This window comes from Oxyura jamaicensis, chromosome 4 (genome assembly GCF_011077185.1).
Source record: "Oxyura jamaicensis isolate SHBP4307 breed ruddy duck chromosome 4, BPBGC_Ojam_1.0, whole genome shotgun sequence".
In the NCBI taxonomy this organism is placed as follows: domain Eukaryota; kingdom Metazoa; phylum Chordata; class Aves; order Anseriformes; family Anatidae; genus Oxyura; species Oxyura jamaicensis.
In genome coordinates, this window is record NC_048896.1 from 85,386,676 (window position 1) to 85,401,844 (window position 15,169).

Consider the following 15,169-nt stretch of genomic DNA (forward strand, 5'->3'; position numbering starts at 1 on the left):
GGTATTCAAAAGTTGTTAGACTTTTGTATTTTTCTCCAGAAAGTACAACATCATTTTATGATTCTGTGGGGAATAAATGCAATGCACTTGAACGGCAAAGTTGGAATTTACAAATTCTGGGAGGAACTGAATCTGGGCTAAATGATTTTACTATTTAGTTGTGTTCCCTTTGATAAGGAGTGGTAGGATTCATCTTCCTTTCAGGAAGACAGCTGTCAGATGGCTATGCTCCCCTTCGCATCAGAGAATGGTGTACTGGGTCTGGCCAGCAGGCTACAAAGCAGAATTCTGCAGGTGGGTGAGATGAATATTTCCTGGCATGCTCTCTGGTGCAAGTCTATATAATGTCTCAAATAATCAGACTTCCACTCTGTTTTGCCACAGCTGTTATGTAAATGATCAATTTAGGCTAGGTGACTGGCAGAACATTCTTCAAGCTTAATGAAGCAAAAAGGCAGAACAGCATGGAATCTGGATGCCTACTAGATGGGGATTAAAAACATACCTCTGCAGAGGATGTTTGTTAGAAAAGCCAGTGAGGAAGAGGATGTTCGGTTACTAAATGAAAAAAAGACACGGAAAGCAGATGCAGATTCAGTGGACTTAGACTCAACGGTAGTTATATAGCCAGGCAGTAGAAAAAAGTTTGATACTCTTTTAATGAGCCAAAAAGCCCTGCTGGGCTGTTAAAACTCTGCAGACTACTGGCACACCAGGTATTTTTGCTTGAATTTAAAAAATAACAAGCTTTTATTTCCAAGAAGCTATGAACTGGTGCCTGTGAGCAGCTACATACCTAGAACCCTGACAAATATAAGCACACACCTGTGGTGTTTGCTCCTCCAGGAATGGATGTCAAGTGCCATCCCTTCATTTTGAAAATGGGACTAGGCTGGAGGATTAGAGAGAAGGGAATGGTAATACCATGATCATTGTACAGAATACTTAAAGAACAGGGGTCTCCCTGACCCCTCTATGCATTCTGCAACCTGTAGAAGCTCACCTTTCTGAAGAGGAAAATACAGAGTATTCTCAGCAGCAGGCTGGGGGCTGGTCCTTCTCTGCATCTCTTCTGGTTAGATAAAAAGATGTGCCAAATTCTGCATGCCCTCTGGGTGTGCATGGATAGGGAGCTCGACCTTGTCCTCTCAGGAATTCACCTTGGAGTAAAGGAAGGTTGAGCTCCACCACCTATGTTTTCAAGGACTTGCATTTAACACCTCTGTATAACATACATTCTCTGGATTAGAAACTGGCACACAGAATTCCTGGATGTTGGGTGTCCATTATTTATTTAATTAATTTTATTAGAGTAGAAATACCACTTTTTTTTTTTTTTTTTTTTTTTTTTTTTTTTTTTTCCTGCAATTTTGGCCTCTTCAGAGAAGTTGCACCTGCTTCATGCTGGTTTTAGCAGGACCTAAGCCATTCAATCTTAACCTTAGTTAAAGGACCGAAATCTGTCACTGCTAGCCTAAAAAAGCTGTAGCCACGCGGTGGCACTCTCTAGCTTTAAATAAGTAAGTGGTCTCCAGCCCTGGAGGCTAAGGAAAGAATTCAGAAATCTGAAAATGTAGCAGCACATGGTTCCTCCTTTACTCTTCCTTTCCAAGCAAAAGCTATCACCTAGTAAAACCAAACCAAACCCTTCAAAAATGATGTCTGAGGTCCTTGCTAGGGACCTTTCTGGTAAAGCCCCTTTACCAGAGTAAGGGAAACTGATCTTCCCCAGACAAGCATCTGTGCTTTCTTCCACAAAAGAAACATACTCCAGGAAAGCAACAGAGCACATGCAAGGAGTAAAAAGAGTTGCAGGTAATTTTAAACTACTTTGAAATATTGAAAGCTCTTGTAACTGACTTGTCCACAGCCAACCTAGATAAAGTCAGCACCTTTGAGGTATTGCACGTCTTTATTTGGTACTCAGAAAACTGGGGTGCAAACATAGAATACTGAGTTAGAAGAGAAACTTAGAAAATGATGCCAGAGGCAGGCACACACTGCAAACTGATGGTGTTATTTTAAAATGGTCAACTTGTGACAGCTACCTGTTTTGTTAAGATGAATGCCATCGGAATTCCTTTGTATGAGCCTGGTGCTATAGTACACTAAGCAGTGATATTCAAAATGGTTAACAAATAGAGATCAGACAAACTACTTTTTTTTCTTTTTTTTTTTCTTTTTTTTTTTTTTTTTGAAAATATACTAAAGCTATTAGCAGATTTGGTAGCAGTTTTGTACATATAAATTGCCCTCATGGTGTTAATGTCTGCTGATGTGAAAAGGAGATTTTGCCCTAAATATTTTACTAATGCTGTTTTGCTTTCTTTTTGTTATTTCAGATGGTGAAGAGAAGAAAGATAATAATGAATTTCTCAGCAGATTTTTTTCCAGCCAGCACTTTGATCACTGAGTGGGCAGGTTAAGTTTCCCTTGCAGTGCACTGATCCACTAAATGGATTGACTCTTTGCATAAGAGAAGCAAACTAAACAAGATTACTCTGGCTTATATTATCATAAAACTTACGTGGTATTTAGACACAATTATTTTAGAGAGTTATGCACTGGGAAACTCTTGAAAATTTTCAGCAGGTGTTTTTCCTGATGTGCCAGATGTACAAAATCTGCTCTCAAAGTATTCCTTCTTTGCCAAGTCAACAGAAGGGAATTTCACCATTGCAAGGAATTTATTTTTTTGGAAGTTGGACGCATATGATTAATGGAGCATTTCTGCTTCTTTAAAAATATCATGGCTCCCTTCTGAATATTTTCTGAACTATATCTAACACCACTGGCTGTTTGTTAAACATCATAAAAACAAAACAAGAAAAGCACGTGTTATATGAGTTAAGTTATAAACTGTGAGAAAAGAGAAGCTTCACAGAAGCCATTCCATTTGCAAAGCTGGAAAGAACTTTACCAAGAATTATTACTGACATCATCCACCTGCTTATTTTCTGCTTCAAATGTAGATACATTTCTGTGTGCCTGCCTTTTCTAGCATAGGCCATGTGTGTGAGACGCAACATACCTGTTTCTTTCTCTCCCTTAAAATGGGATTTCTAACACAGTATAACTGGGCACTTTGTGTAATATCAAAAAGCAATGCCCTATGGGCATTAGGACATAGAAAGAAACACCCAAGAAATGACCTTGACACAAAATATCATCACCTTTTCCTGGAGTTCATTTTGGCCTTCAGACATGAATACTCATGGAGGCATAGAGGAGGTGTGTTTTTATGGCAATTGGTGGCATAGATCTGTTGATGTACAGAACTCCCAAATTAATTTCTTCACTTTCCCATAATTTATTTTCAACAATTAATATCCATTTAATAACATGCAAAAAAATCAATGGAAAAACTATTGTTTTTCAGTGTCAATGTAGGGAAGTATCCATATTTGCTTGAAATTCTGAAGTAAATTCTAATTTTAGTTTACTTTCTTTTTAAAGAGCAACTTCAGCCATGAATGACATATTGGTTTTTGAGGCAACTTGATCCTCAATGTGTAATAGAAGTATGGTGAATCATTGTAAAATGTGGTTCTGTAATTTTGTATTCATGTTTTCAAAGTTTCCAAAGTTGCTATTAGTATTAACTATGCAGAAACAACTAGAAACAACTAGATTGTAAAGAATCAGGACAGCAAACAAATACATCCCCTCTACTGGTAGAAAGCATTACTTCTTGCATTCATAACTCTTGACATACTTGTATTTATTTGCATTTATTTGCCTGGTAGACTAAAAGTGCTATGCTGCAATTTTATTTAAATCTTAAACCTTTGTCTCAAATTGGTCAAGATTTACATGGTATAAAGACTCAGTTAAAATTTGTGCTCTCCCATACTGATGAATTGAACTCACGAAAAAACAATTGTAAATTGCTTACTAAATAACTCAAAAATTATTTTCTTTTATGCTCTGCTGTAGGTCTGTCAATTACACATTATATAAAAATGTTGTTCTTGTTTTTCCTGCATACCATAGATAACAATAGTCTCACATGCAAACATATAGCTGAGTAAATGTTCTTCACTACAAAGAAATTATAATTAGATTACTTGAATATTATTTTTTTTATCTCAGAGAGCAATCACTCTAAGTTTCTCACTTTATTTTACTTATTAATAACAATATGATTGCTAGAATCTCAAAAGACTTGTGATTACAAGAAGCTTCAGGAAAACTGAGCTGTGTGTCAGTAAGTATCTTAGCCTGAAATTCTGTCTTTTATTAACAGATTTTTGCAGACTCTTTTGTTTCCAACACGTTTTTTCTTCTTTCTTAGATATGTGGAATTTTTGGATAGAATCACCTGTTAGATTACCAATTTCCTTTCTTTGTCTGCCAGTTGATCAACGTGTATAAATTTGTGTCTGGGATTTTCTGGGTCACTGAATCACAATTTCTTATTAAAGCAGAGAAAAGTTGTCCATGTTGCACCTTTTGCCAATTATATTTGCTCTATTGCTTTCCTTTTTTAGCCACCATCTTTATTTGTTTTTAGGTCTGCCAGACTTTTCATCACCCTTGCTGAATCCTGGGTATCTGCCACATACCAGTTAATGCTGGAAACAAATCATTCCTATTTCTAAGAATGAGTCTGGAAAAAAAGTACACTAATTGGTCAATGTTTATTTTAAACTGACTGAAGTCTGGTTACCTGTTTTCTACAAAGCTTTACTGTCCCCCCTTTTACAGGGATTGAGCAGCAAAGTGGGGTTGCTTTAGGAATGGACTTTTTCCCATCTAAAAATATTCCTATCATAAGCTTTTAAAAAATTACGTGTGTAGTAAAGATGTTTTGACATGTGCTACCAAAACTTAGTGCTTACTGAGAGAGCTTGAGCTACTTGTACCTTGGACAATTGAGTAGGATTTGCCATGATGCTTCAAGCAGTTACAAGGGTAAAGGAAATAAAGCTAGGAGTGTTGCATCAGATAATAAGAGACTAGTTTTAGAAGTATGAGCTAAGCTTACCCTCTGGCCAAAATGAGAAAGAATTTGGGAGAAAAATGTTTGACCATGCTGCCAAAGGCTGTATCATAACAGTAAACACTGTATAAACAACAGTAAACATGCATAAACAAATTAGTTAGTGGATTTTCTGAGTACTTAACAATGTTTAATAACTGCATTTCTAGACTGCAGGTATCCCATATCAATCTTTATTTATGTTAGTAAAGGATTATTGCCTAGCATTCCCCTTATAGCTAAGTTAGTTTTGATGTAGCATATACCAAGATCGTATGGGAAGGGAACTACTTTTTAAGTTGCTATCCCTGATGCATTACATCCAGTAACCCACAATTACAGCAATGATATATTAGAGCCTTCAGAATTCCTTGGTGCTTTTTGTTATACAGACTAAAATACATCCTTTTTAACTGACAAGAGGTAAAACTTAAGGCATTGTACAGTTTCTCTGTGGTCTTTGTCTTTGTAACATGCAAATATCTTCAGTTTTGCAAGCTCCATGTTTACCTCTCCTGAACTTCCCTTTTAAACCTGTACCTGGATTACTCCAATGCATTTGTTCATCTTTTCTGAATTATCTTCCTTTTCTTAGTAAATTTTGATAGACTATCTCTTGGCCTTGTATAAAAATACACTGGATATGGTTTATAATGAGCAAAATCTAATATAAACTTAGATTGAGCATTAAGAAAAATTTATATTGCTGCCTTTGCACCTCCGCATGCACAATTTAAGGTTTTATTTTACTCAGTTGCTGAGATGTGGATTTTGATTTGGACAATAGGCCACTTTCTCAATTCACGTAAATCAGTTAAGCTCCATTAAAATAAAACTCCAGTTCTGGGTTAAATTAACAATTTGAGATTTGGCTAAAAGTCCGTGTCTAACATGACATTCCCTTGCCTCAGGAGATTAGAATGAAATGCTGAGGTCCTGCATAAAGGTCCAAGTCAAAGGGACTCCTGGAAAACAGCAAGTGTATGTGGGCTGAGACACTCGATCTTCCTCCCATCCGATAGCTGCTGAGCAGCTCTGTTGTGTGGTTCTTTTCCCATGTGAGAGTCTAGAGGAGCGGGTTGTGTGGGCATGGACACACTGGAGAGACTTTCTCAGCATTGTGTCCTCACTAAGCCGCATGGAACACGGCTCCACAGGATGCCAAAGTTTTGGCATATTCCTGCAAATCCTCCTCCTTGGTTGTCCTCTCCACGACCTCTCCCTCCCCTTTACTGTTGTACAAATTGTGAGAGGCTCTACTGGGAAGGGGGCTACAGAGTAGGCCACATTTTGCAGGATTTGGTTTGTAAAACCCATTAGGGAGGTCTTATTCTGGAACGAGGTTATGAGTGCATGCTCTAAAACCATTCTCTCTTTCCATTTTATTCAAGATCTTACAGAAATTTTTATTTCTATCTGCTGGGAAAAAAAAAAAAAAATGTAATCCTTCATTGGCTTATTTGTATTTTTGTAGTCTTCTTCCATTCCAGATTTTGTAAGTCACGATAGTGTCTGCTCTGTTTACATTTTAGTTAAGCTGATGCTTGGCTGATTTGAGTGTAGTGCAATTAAAAAAAAAAAAAATCAGCTTGGATTCTTCACTACTTTTGTTATATTATGCAGAAACTTTGCATACGGTTTGTCAATGACTAACTGATAGACTATCAGGATAAAATTATTCTGCATTTAATCTTCAGTTCCCCTGAATTAATTTATAAGGGAAACTGTGAATGCTTTTCAGTTCTCAAAAGTGCTACCGAGGCATATTTTTGTTTATGTTCTTGTAATTTTAGAAATTTTAACTTAAAGCTGAAACAGTTTAATATAAAGGTTCAGATTAAGCAAGCGCATGTATTATTGATGTCACTCAGCTAGTTTAAAATAGTCTTATGAGCATCTAACAGAATATGTGTCTAGTCTGGTGTTTTATTAAAGTAACAATGTGTGTGGGATAATCAGCAGTGTTTTTCCATTGTGGTCAAAGTACTTTGGAGAATTCAAACATAAGAAAAACAGTCTCAGGACACTTGGAGATCCTCACTTTTTTTCATTTTTGTCTAATACAGTTTCACTGCATTGCTTCTATTGGCTTTATTCCTGCTCAACAATGAAAATCAAACAGAAATGTTTAGAATAAGTTATTCAAATGGTTCCTTTCAGACTTAAAAAGTTTAAATTTGTGAACTAGACAAGCACAAGAGAGCAACATATCCTTAATATCTTCATCACTTCTTCAAAATTATTATAATTTTTTCTCGTGGTATTGATTAGTTAGGCCAGAGCAAGTAAAGAACAAAGCCATTAAAACCACTATCTACACTGGCAGTCATGTAGTTTAAGTAGAGGCTTAAATTATTAACTGAAGAAAATGCAGGCCACTAAGATTTAAGCATTCATTAGCTATACTCCCCAGTGAAGTCTTTGGTGAAAACTACGTGTACAAAAAAAGGCATAACAAGGTAGAAGATGGCAGAACAAGGATTTGGGATAACCTGATTATTTTCAAGGTCTTAGATACTTCTTTTCTCATATTCCAACTCAGAAATTCTTCATGTTTCTATTTTTTGCAAGCATACAACTCATTTTAAGATTTTTAGCACTATTTTTGTTTTGCTTAAAGTGACATCCAGGTTGGATGGGGCTTTGAGCAACATGGTCTAATGGAAGGTGTCCCTGTCCATGGCAATGGGGTTGAAATTAGATGATCTTCAAGGTCCCTTCCAACCCAAACCATTCTATGACTGCAAAACTAATTTTCATAAAGTAGAAAGAGGACTGGATCACTATAAAAGATAGATGGAAAACAAGATAGCTGTTACACCTCATGGAATATAGAAGCAGTTATGACCCTTGAGTTCCCCAGACTTACAGTCAGCCATGTATAAGCATCTTAGATATAGAAACAATCTTGGCCAATGTCTGCATTTTTACTAGCATGCTCAGTTGCTAGTAAATACTACATACTACAGGGTGTGGTATTATATCAGTGTTGAAAATCATCTATGCCCTGTGGCAATACTTTTGAATAAATGGTGGGAAACAAAGTGGATTAAGTTCATCCAGTTTTAGAAAACATCTGAAAATAACCTGAAGCTATTTTTCTCCCTTTTGAATGCTCAGTCCTTTAAGGGGAGGTGGCTCTTCTTTGCTAGGTGGAGTCAAGTATCATTTTCCATTTAGTCCATACATTACCGTACATTAAAATCATGTTCATTCCCTAACTTCATCTTTCATGAATAAAAACAAACTAATAAAACTCCCTGGAAGAACTCACTGTGCAAATAAACCATTTCACTATTACAGAGGCTTATATCATCACTTAGAAATAAGTGTATGTACTTATAATTGAACTTATTAAAATAAAAGATCTTGTTACAGATTTATTTCACACACCCTTTTCCAAAGAACATACAAATTTGATTCACTCCCAAGAGGCTGCTCTTGGGCAGACTTTTTTATTATTATAAGGATGTCAGTACAAAAACACAAAGCCTCTACAGTTTGGATGTGATAACTTTGCAATTCCTAGATTACTGTTGTCCTTAAACTTTGTGAAATCTGTAGCACTAACCTAGGTACCCACCTTTCCTCTGAAACCCAAAGACTTCACAAGTGGTTTTTATAAAAACATGACATGTTATGCGCCAACAGTGTGAGACTGCAACTGGCAGTATTGATACCAAGATGATGGTAAATGGTTTTAGAACTCATATGTCAAAGAGTTTTCTGGGACAACTACGTTATCTAATGGGACAGTGGATGAAGGTGAAATCATAAATGCCAGACTATGTGTAACAGTTTCACATCATACATTCTCCTGTAAAGGAATATGGGATGTTGTCGCAACATTTCTATGACCTGAACATGTGATTTACTAAAAAAATGAAAATTAGTTATTGGGATGTCACACTTTATAAATGAAAGGGATTTCAAACAGGGCCCTGCATAGCAAAATGTTGGAGCCTGTTTAAATGATTTGAAGAAATCTGGATGTCTATAATTTGCTGAAGATAGCAAACAGGAAAGGGTAAAATACACTGTTGAGGGTGGCAATGCAAAAATGGCAAACTTTAAATCAGTGGATGTGTCACAGACAACAAAGGAAATTACTCTCTGTCCAGTGAGACCTTGGATGAAGAACTTTGTCTAGTTTAGGCACAACACAACACAAGAAAGATGTTGACAAATTAGAGTACAAAGAGGAACAATAAGACTGATACAAAGTTTGGAAAATATGAACTTTGAAGACGGGTTGAAGGAGCTATGTTTGTTTAGTCTAGAGCAGACTGAGGGAAGATATAACAGTCTTCACAATGCCTTTTCTAAAGAAGATAGCTCTTCTAATCTGCAAGGGAAAGAAAAATAAGTTTTATATTGTGTATTTTCATAGTAGTAGGGTAAGGAAGCACCAGAATCTGTTATGGAAGGAGAATCTCCTTCGCTGCAGGTTTTTAAAAACATTAGATAAATATCTTTTGCTATATGGTACCCTAATTATGTCCATTTCTGCCTCTGTGCACCAGGGTTTCACTGGGTTCTTGGTGATCCCTTGAAACTTGCATGCTTTCAGGATTTCATTTTACAAAATAGAACTGTGTAAGCTATGAAACAATGAAAAGACATCTGTCTGTAAATGTCACAGAGCAAAGTGGATATAAGCCAAGGGAGATGGTGAATCAGACTCTTCCATGTCTAGCCCACCAACCACTAAGTAAAAGGGCATTATCTCATTTGGTTGTGTTTTGTAGGGAAAAACCATACTTAGATCACTGGAGTGAGAGGTAGGGGAAACCTGTTTTCTGTCAGTTTTGTAAGAGTATAGCTGCTTCTTTGGCACTGTCAGTGCTGATGTGTATGTGACCAGTGCCAAAACTGTAAGCGTACATGGGATTTAATCAGACTGAAGTGTTGAGAGGAGATTTTGAATGGTGGCTATACCAAAACACTGGATAGATGCTTAGTAAGGAATCCCATATCCAACAGTGACTGAATGGGCTTTGGTCTACCCAAGCTAAACAATATAAAATCTTTTTGGAAGATTTAGCTTTTTCATTGTATTATTACTCGATTTTGCTGAGCTCAGACAAGCCTAGTGCTTCTGAATTAAACAAGATATGACAGCAGAAGAGACAGACTCTATTTCTTTATCTGCACAAGTACAGTAAGAACCACAGTGGCAATACTACTGCTAAATGATTTTTCTCAGTTTTGAGAGAGGATAGTTTAGTCTTCAGGCAGAAGCAGAAACAATTACTTACACAGACTGATGATTCTGATAAGGATGTTTGTCCACTAGGAAGTGAGACTGAAAGGAGTGTAGGCTGACAAACAGTTGTCCCTAATATCTCAGACAGAATTTAAATCTATAATTTAGAAAAGAAATCTAACATCCACTGCCTCTTACTGTTCAGCAATTCATTTCCTTTCTAAAACAATTTTGATAAGCAGAATTGTTTTATACAGTTTTGTTTCAACGGAAGTAATGCTCTAATTTTAACTGAAAAATGCAGCTACTTCCTGATTTTTACAGTACTTGTCAGGAAGAATCAGATTCAATAGTGAGTCAAACATGACACAAGCTCATTCAGTAATCTTTCTTGTTACGTATTTCTGCTGGCTCACATCTCTTTTCCATCTGCCATCCTCAATGAAAATACTTCAAAGTACTAAAGTGTGGGCTACATGGATGAATGAGTATGTCAGATACTAGACCCCTGGCACTAAAGCTCTGGCCCTCCAAACTCCTCCTTATGAGCTGCATAAAGCACTCTGAAGTCCATAAATGCTTATGATTTTGGTCATTATATTCTGTTGACTAGATATTCTTCTTGTGTAACAACTATAGCTACCGTATCATGAGGAGCTCAAAACTTCTCTATCATCTAAATTCCATCAGAGTCTGCTAACAAGACATTCCTTTGCTTATGTTGTTTGACATCTCGATCCAGAAAATGGTTTCAAACTTTCTTAATAAGTCATTATTTTCAAAAAGAATAACTGAAAGAGGTTTCTCATCCTAATCATGAGGCACTGTTATTTTTGGGGAAGAGCTGGTAGAAAATGGGGCAACTATGCTCCCAGTAGACCAAAAAGACTGTGAAATCACATGGAATCTCTGTGGTTTAATGGTTTGGGTACTCCTTTAGCATAAATTTATAGGCACTGCTGCTGAATATCAGTACTTATCCTAAGGTCCCAGATAAATAGATGTGGGCTTTGCAGTTCCAGAAGAAGGTTCTTATTGGAAGAAAAGTCTTGTTTTGGAAGAGGAAGGACACCACTAAAACAGTGGGGTAATTACCATATTCCTCCCTTTGCTGTGTCTCAGCTGCATGAGAAGTACAATGACCCCAGTGCTGTAAACTTCCATTACACCTCCAACTGGCATTGTTGATTTACCTAGACTGGCCTTTCAGATTTGGACACTGTGGTTTGACGCTGATGAAAACTCAAGCAAACACTCTAAAGACCAAATGATGACTGCTTTTTTTTTTCTTTCTTTTTTTTTTCTTTTTTTCCAGTGTCTGTGGTATTACACCAGTAACACTGTGAAGTTTACAAAGATATAATCAACCATTCCATAGTATCAAATCAATAATGGGAGCAATACATTGTCTTCATCAAAATATACCTCCAAAAATCTAGACTAATGACAGCTTTCTTGGGTTTAATTGGTAGAGTTCATGCTACTGTACTAATTTTGCCGAGAGATTTGTTGTCATTGAGTCTGGTGTCCTATTTCAGGATCTAAACCAAGAAATATACCCTAGAAATATACCCATTTTTAGCCACTGAGTTTATCACTTTCATTGCCAAAGAAAATATTTTCAAAACTGAAAAACACACAGGCTTTATTTTCATACTTGTTAAAAAAAATTCCATTGCTTACACAAACACAAACACACCCGTGAGCACAAATCCTCAGTGAGGTAATGGCAAAGCTAAGAAGCAAGTCTGCAAGAACTGAGACCTGCTTATGTGGATAAAAACATATGAAATTTACAGGCTGGTGGCTGACTGCTATCTTTCACAGGTGCTGGATATAATTTAGCAATATATACATATTAATTATTCACAGTATATGCCTATCAGAAGGCTTTGATCTTAACTACGATCTTCTAATTACTCTTACTAAGCTTCTTTAATTCTAATGGATATCCATATTTGTGCCTGACAGTAGCAAAACAAAAGACAACACTGTGGCTATGGTTTGCAACCATCATATTTGTCCTTACGTGGCATAAAGGAAAATGTGGTCCTGGTTCTGTTAGTAAGAATAGTCTGTCTACTACTATAAGCACTATTTCCAAATCATTTCTGATCAAAAACTTACTGTCTTCTTAGTGAAAAAAGTAAATGTATAAAATACTGCGGGAATAGAGTATTTAGTATTATTTTCAGTTTTAGAGATGTGCAGCTTTTTGCCTTAAAATAGAACTAGTGACTTAATGAGGGCAGAGGAGTGAATATTGAGAAACTCCTTTATTTACCCTTCTGCTTTCACTGAAAATTTACTCTTTTCCATTAAGTTCTAACCTGATAATCTTACAATTACAAATGTATCCTGAGACAAAATGGCTATTACCCTGTATAGAAAAGGAGATGGTTTAAAGAAGGTTTTGCCTGTGTGTTTCATAAGAATGGGTTTCTGAGAATAATTTAATCTCTCTCCAATGGAAAAATTCTGTGGATTTAGGAGCCATTTTGAGTTACAAACTGATACAAGTACTGATTATATTTGTCCATGCAAAATGTTGACCTATGTCATGAGGCCTAAAGCAAGGCAAAACAAAACACATTTTCATTAACAGAGAACTAGGAAGCTGGTTGTGAGAATAAGAGCTTAAGTAATTGAGTTTCTACCATCTCACATAAACAGCTTCTGGGATCTCTACCGATATTACCTAGATTAGAAACCACACAGAAGAGAGATCTCTGAAGCCTGCAAAAAGGACCAAAAATTGCACTTACAAGATATTAAAATAAATTCCATGACATGGATGTTTATGTACTCCTGGGTCTCCCCCCCCAAAAAAATGTCCCTGCAGAAATAAGACAATTCCCTTATCTAAAGAGTTATAACCCAATAGCAAATGTGACATAATTATTAAGAATTAGAAAAAACAGCTAATGATAGATGTGGGCCACAGAAAAAGTCACACCATGCTGAAGCTTCTAAGAAAGTCAGAGAGACACTAGTGCGAATTTGTAAGGAACGCATTGAAAAACACCAACAAACAAACAAAATAAATGACCAACATAAATGCCATGGTATGGACCAGAGAAATCAGTATTTCACAGAAGCTACAGAAATTCAGAGCTTCATTCTGTTCTTCCATTCAATAGGCTGGGTGCCTTTCATTTAAGTTATTCCTAAGGTGTCCTTTTCCACGAGCTCTTTGGGAAGGTAGACACATGCAGTCTCTTTCCCTGAGATCTCACAGAATGATATCCTAAAAATGTTTGCTGTGATCAAAGACATTATTGTCCACAGTTCCATGGGAAAGTAAATGTCTAACAGTGTAAGAGATTGGGAGACAGAAACTGTATTCCCACGTATATATACCAGGTTGGTTTTGTGTCTACAGGAAAACAATACATTTTGATTTAGGAATATGTTGAATAAAAGGTAACACACTCCTGACATAGCTAACACTGCTTTATCTGCCTCTGAGAAAATGACATTTTTAAAAATTAAGAACATTGGTGGTAAGTTTAGGATGGTGTAATTTGAAAATTATTTTTAGGATAATCTCTGCCTTTCTATAACATCCATAATGATAGCACTGGACTAAAGAATTATGAGCATAATATGAATAAACAGAGAGCACATTAAAGAACAGCTGATTAAGCAAACATGAGATCTATTTAAAACTACATATACAATCAAAAACTGGCAGCAATTTATCTGTCTATAGCATGTCAGATAATTTCTAGGTCAAAACCAAAATGAAGGACCAGAATTCCTATGACAGCAAAATTCTTCATTATACTCCACTGTAACATAGTAATTTTTGGAATTATTATTGCATAGAGTAAATATTCTCCTATCAGGGTTTCAAACTCATCAGTGATGAGGCCTGATTCAATGCCAAATAGAAGTAATGGAAAAACTAGAAGTGCTGTCAGTGAGAATTGAAAAAGGTCTTGGAGAAGGAAGTCTGTTGTGAATAAAGTTCCTTCCTTATGGTATGGGTTTCCTTCAACAAATGCATATTTCTATAGCTAAAACTGTTTTCATAAGCAACTTTAACTGCTGTGGGCCTTAGTGAAGCAGACAAACTGAAGTCCTACATTACCTACTTTGCTCTGTGGCAAAAGTATAAGTTCTCCATTTCAAGTATTGGATTCAAGACTGCTTGCTGAAGGGCTTTTCATAACATTCTTGAAAGAAATGGTGAGAAGAGAGACAATAAATATTTAGAATTTAAATGTATCATTTGAATGTTAAAGTAGGATACCAGGGAGAAAGCTGGAAAAGATGATGTAAATCTTGCCAGTGTTTTCTACAGGAGAGATACCAGAACAGTTCGAGGTTATTAATTTCATACACATACACTGAAATACTTTTAGGTTCATTCTTTCCAAAATTATGCTTTCTTCAATCCCACAATCCAACTGGTATTATCAGTTTGGTACTAGGGCAGTAGAATGGAATTGATGACACAGTAGGAGCCTTGTCTAAACCAAATGAGTCCACGTAATCAATTTTTTTTAGCTAACACAGATTTTCCTGCCTCTCTGGTAATCCTTGCTATTCAGGCTATGTTCCTTTCTTAGGGGAAGAAACATTCCTTACACATTAAAACAAAAAAAAAGAAAAAGAAAAATAAAACCAACAAAACATGAAATTACTAATGCTTCTTTAACCTTATAGTAGTTCCATACAGTAACTTAAATGAGAGGCTATTAGTTCATCTGTGACTGAAAACCAAAACCAGATGGATTATCTTGTTAGAGTTCTCACAAAATATAGCTGTGAGTTATAGTCATGGTTGGGAATGCATTTATTTTTCAGTTCCCTGCTTTTAAGCTTTTCATTCAGCTGTTTCATTACACTAGGCTTTTAGAAAATTGTTGCATTTAATCTCATCTAAAAAGTCTTATTGAGTAAAGGAAAGAACAGATGTTATTCTCATATGTAGAAAATGTAGCTAAATGATGAAACAAGTTTGCTAGGGACGATTT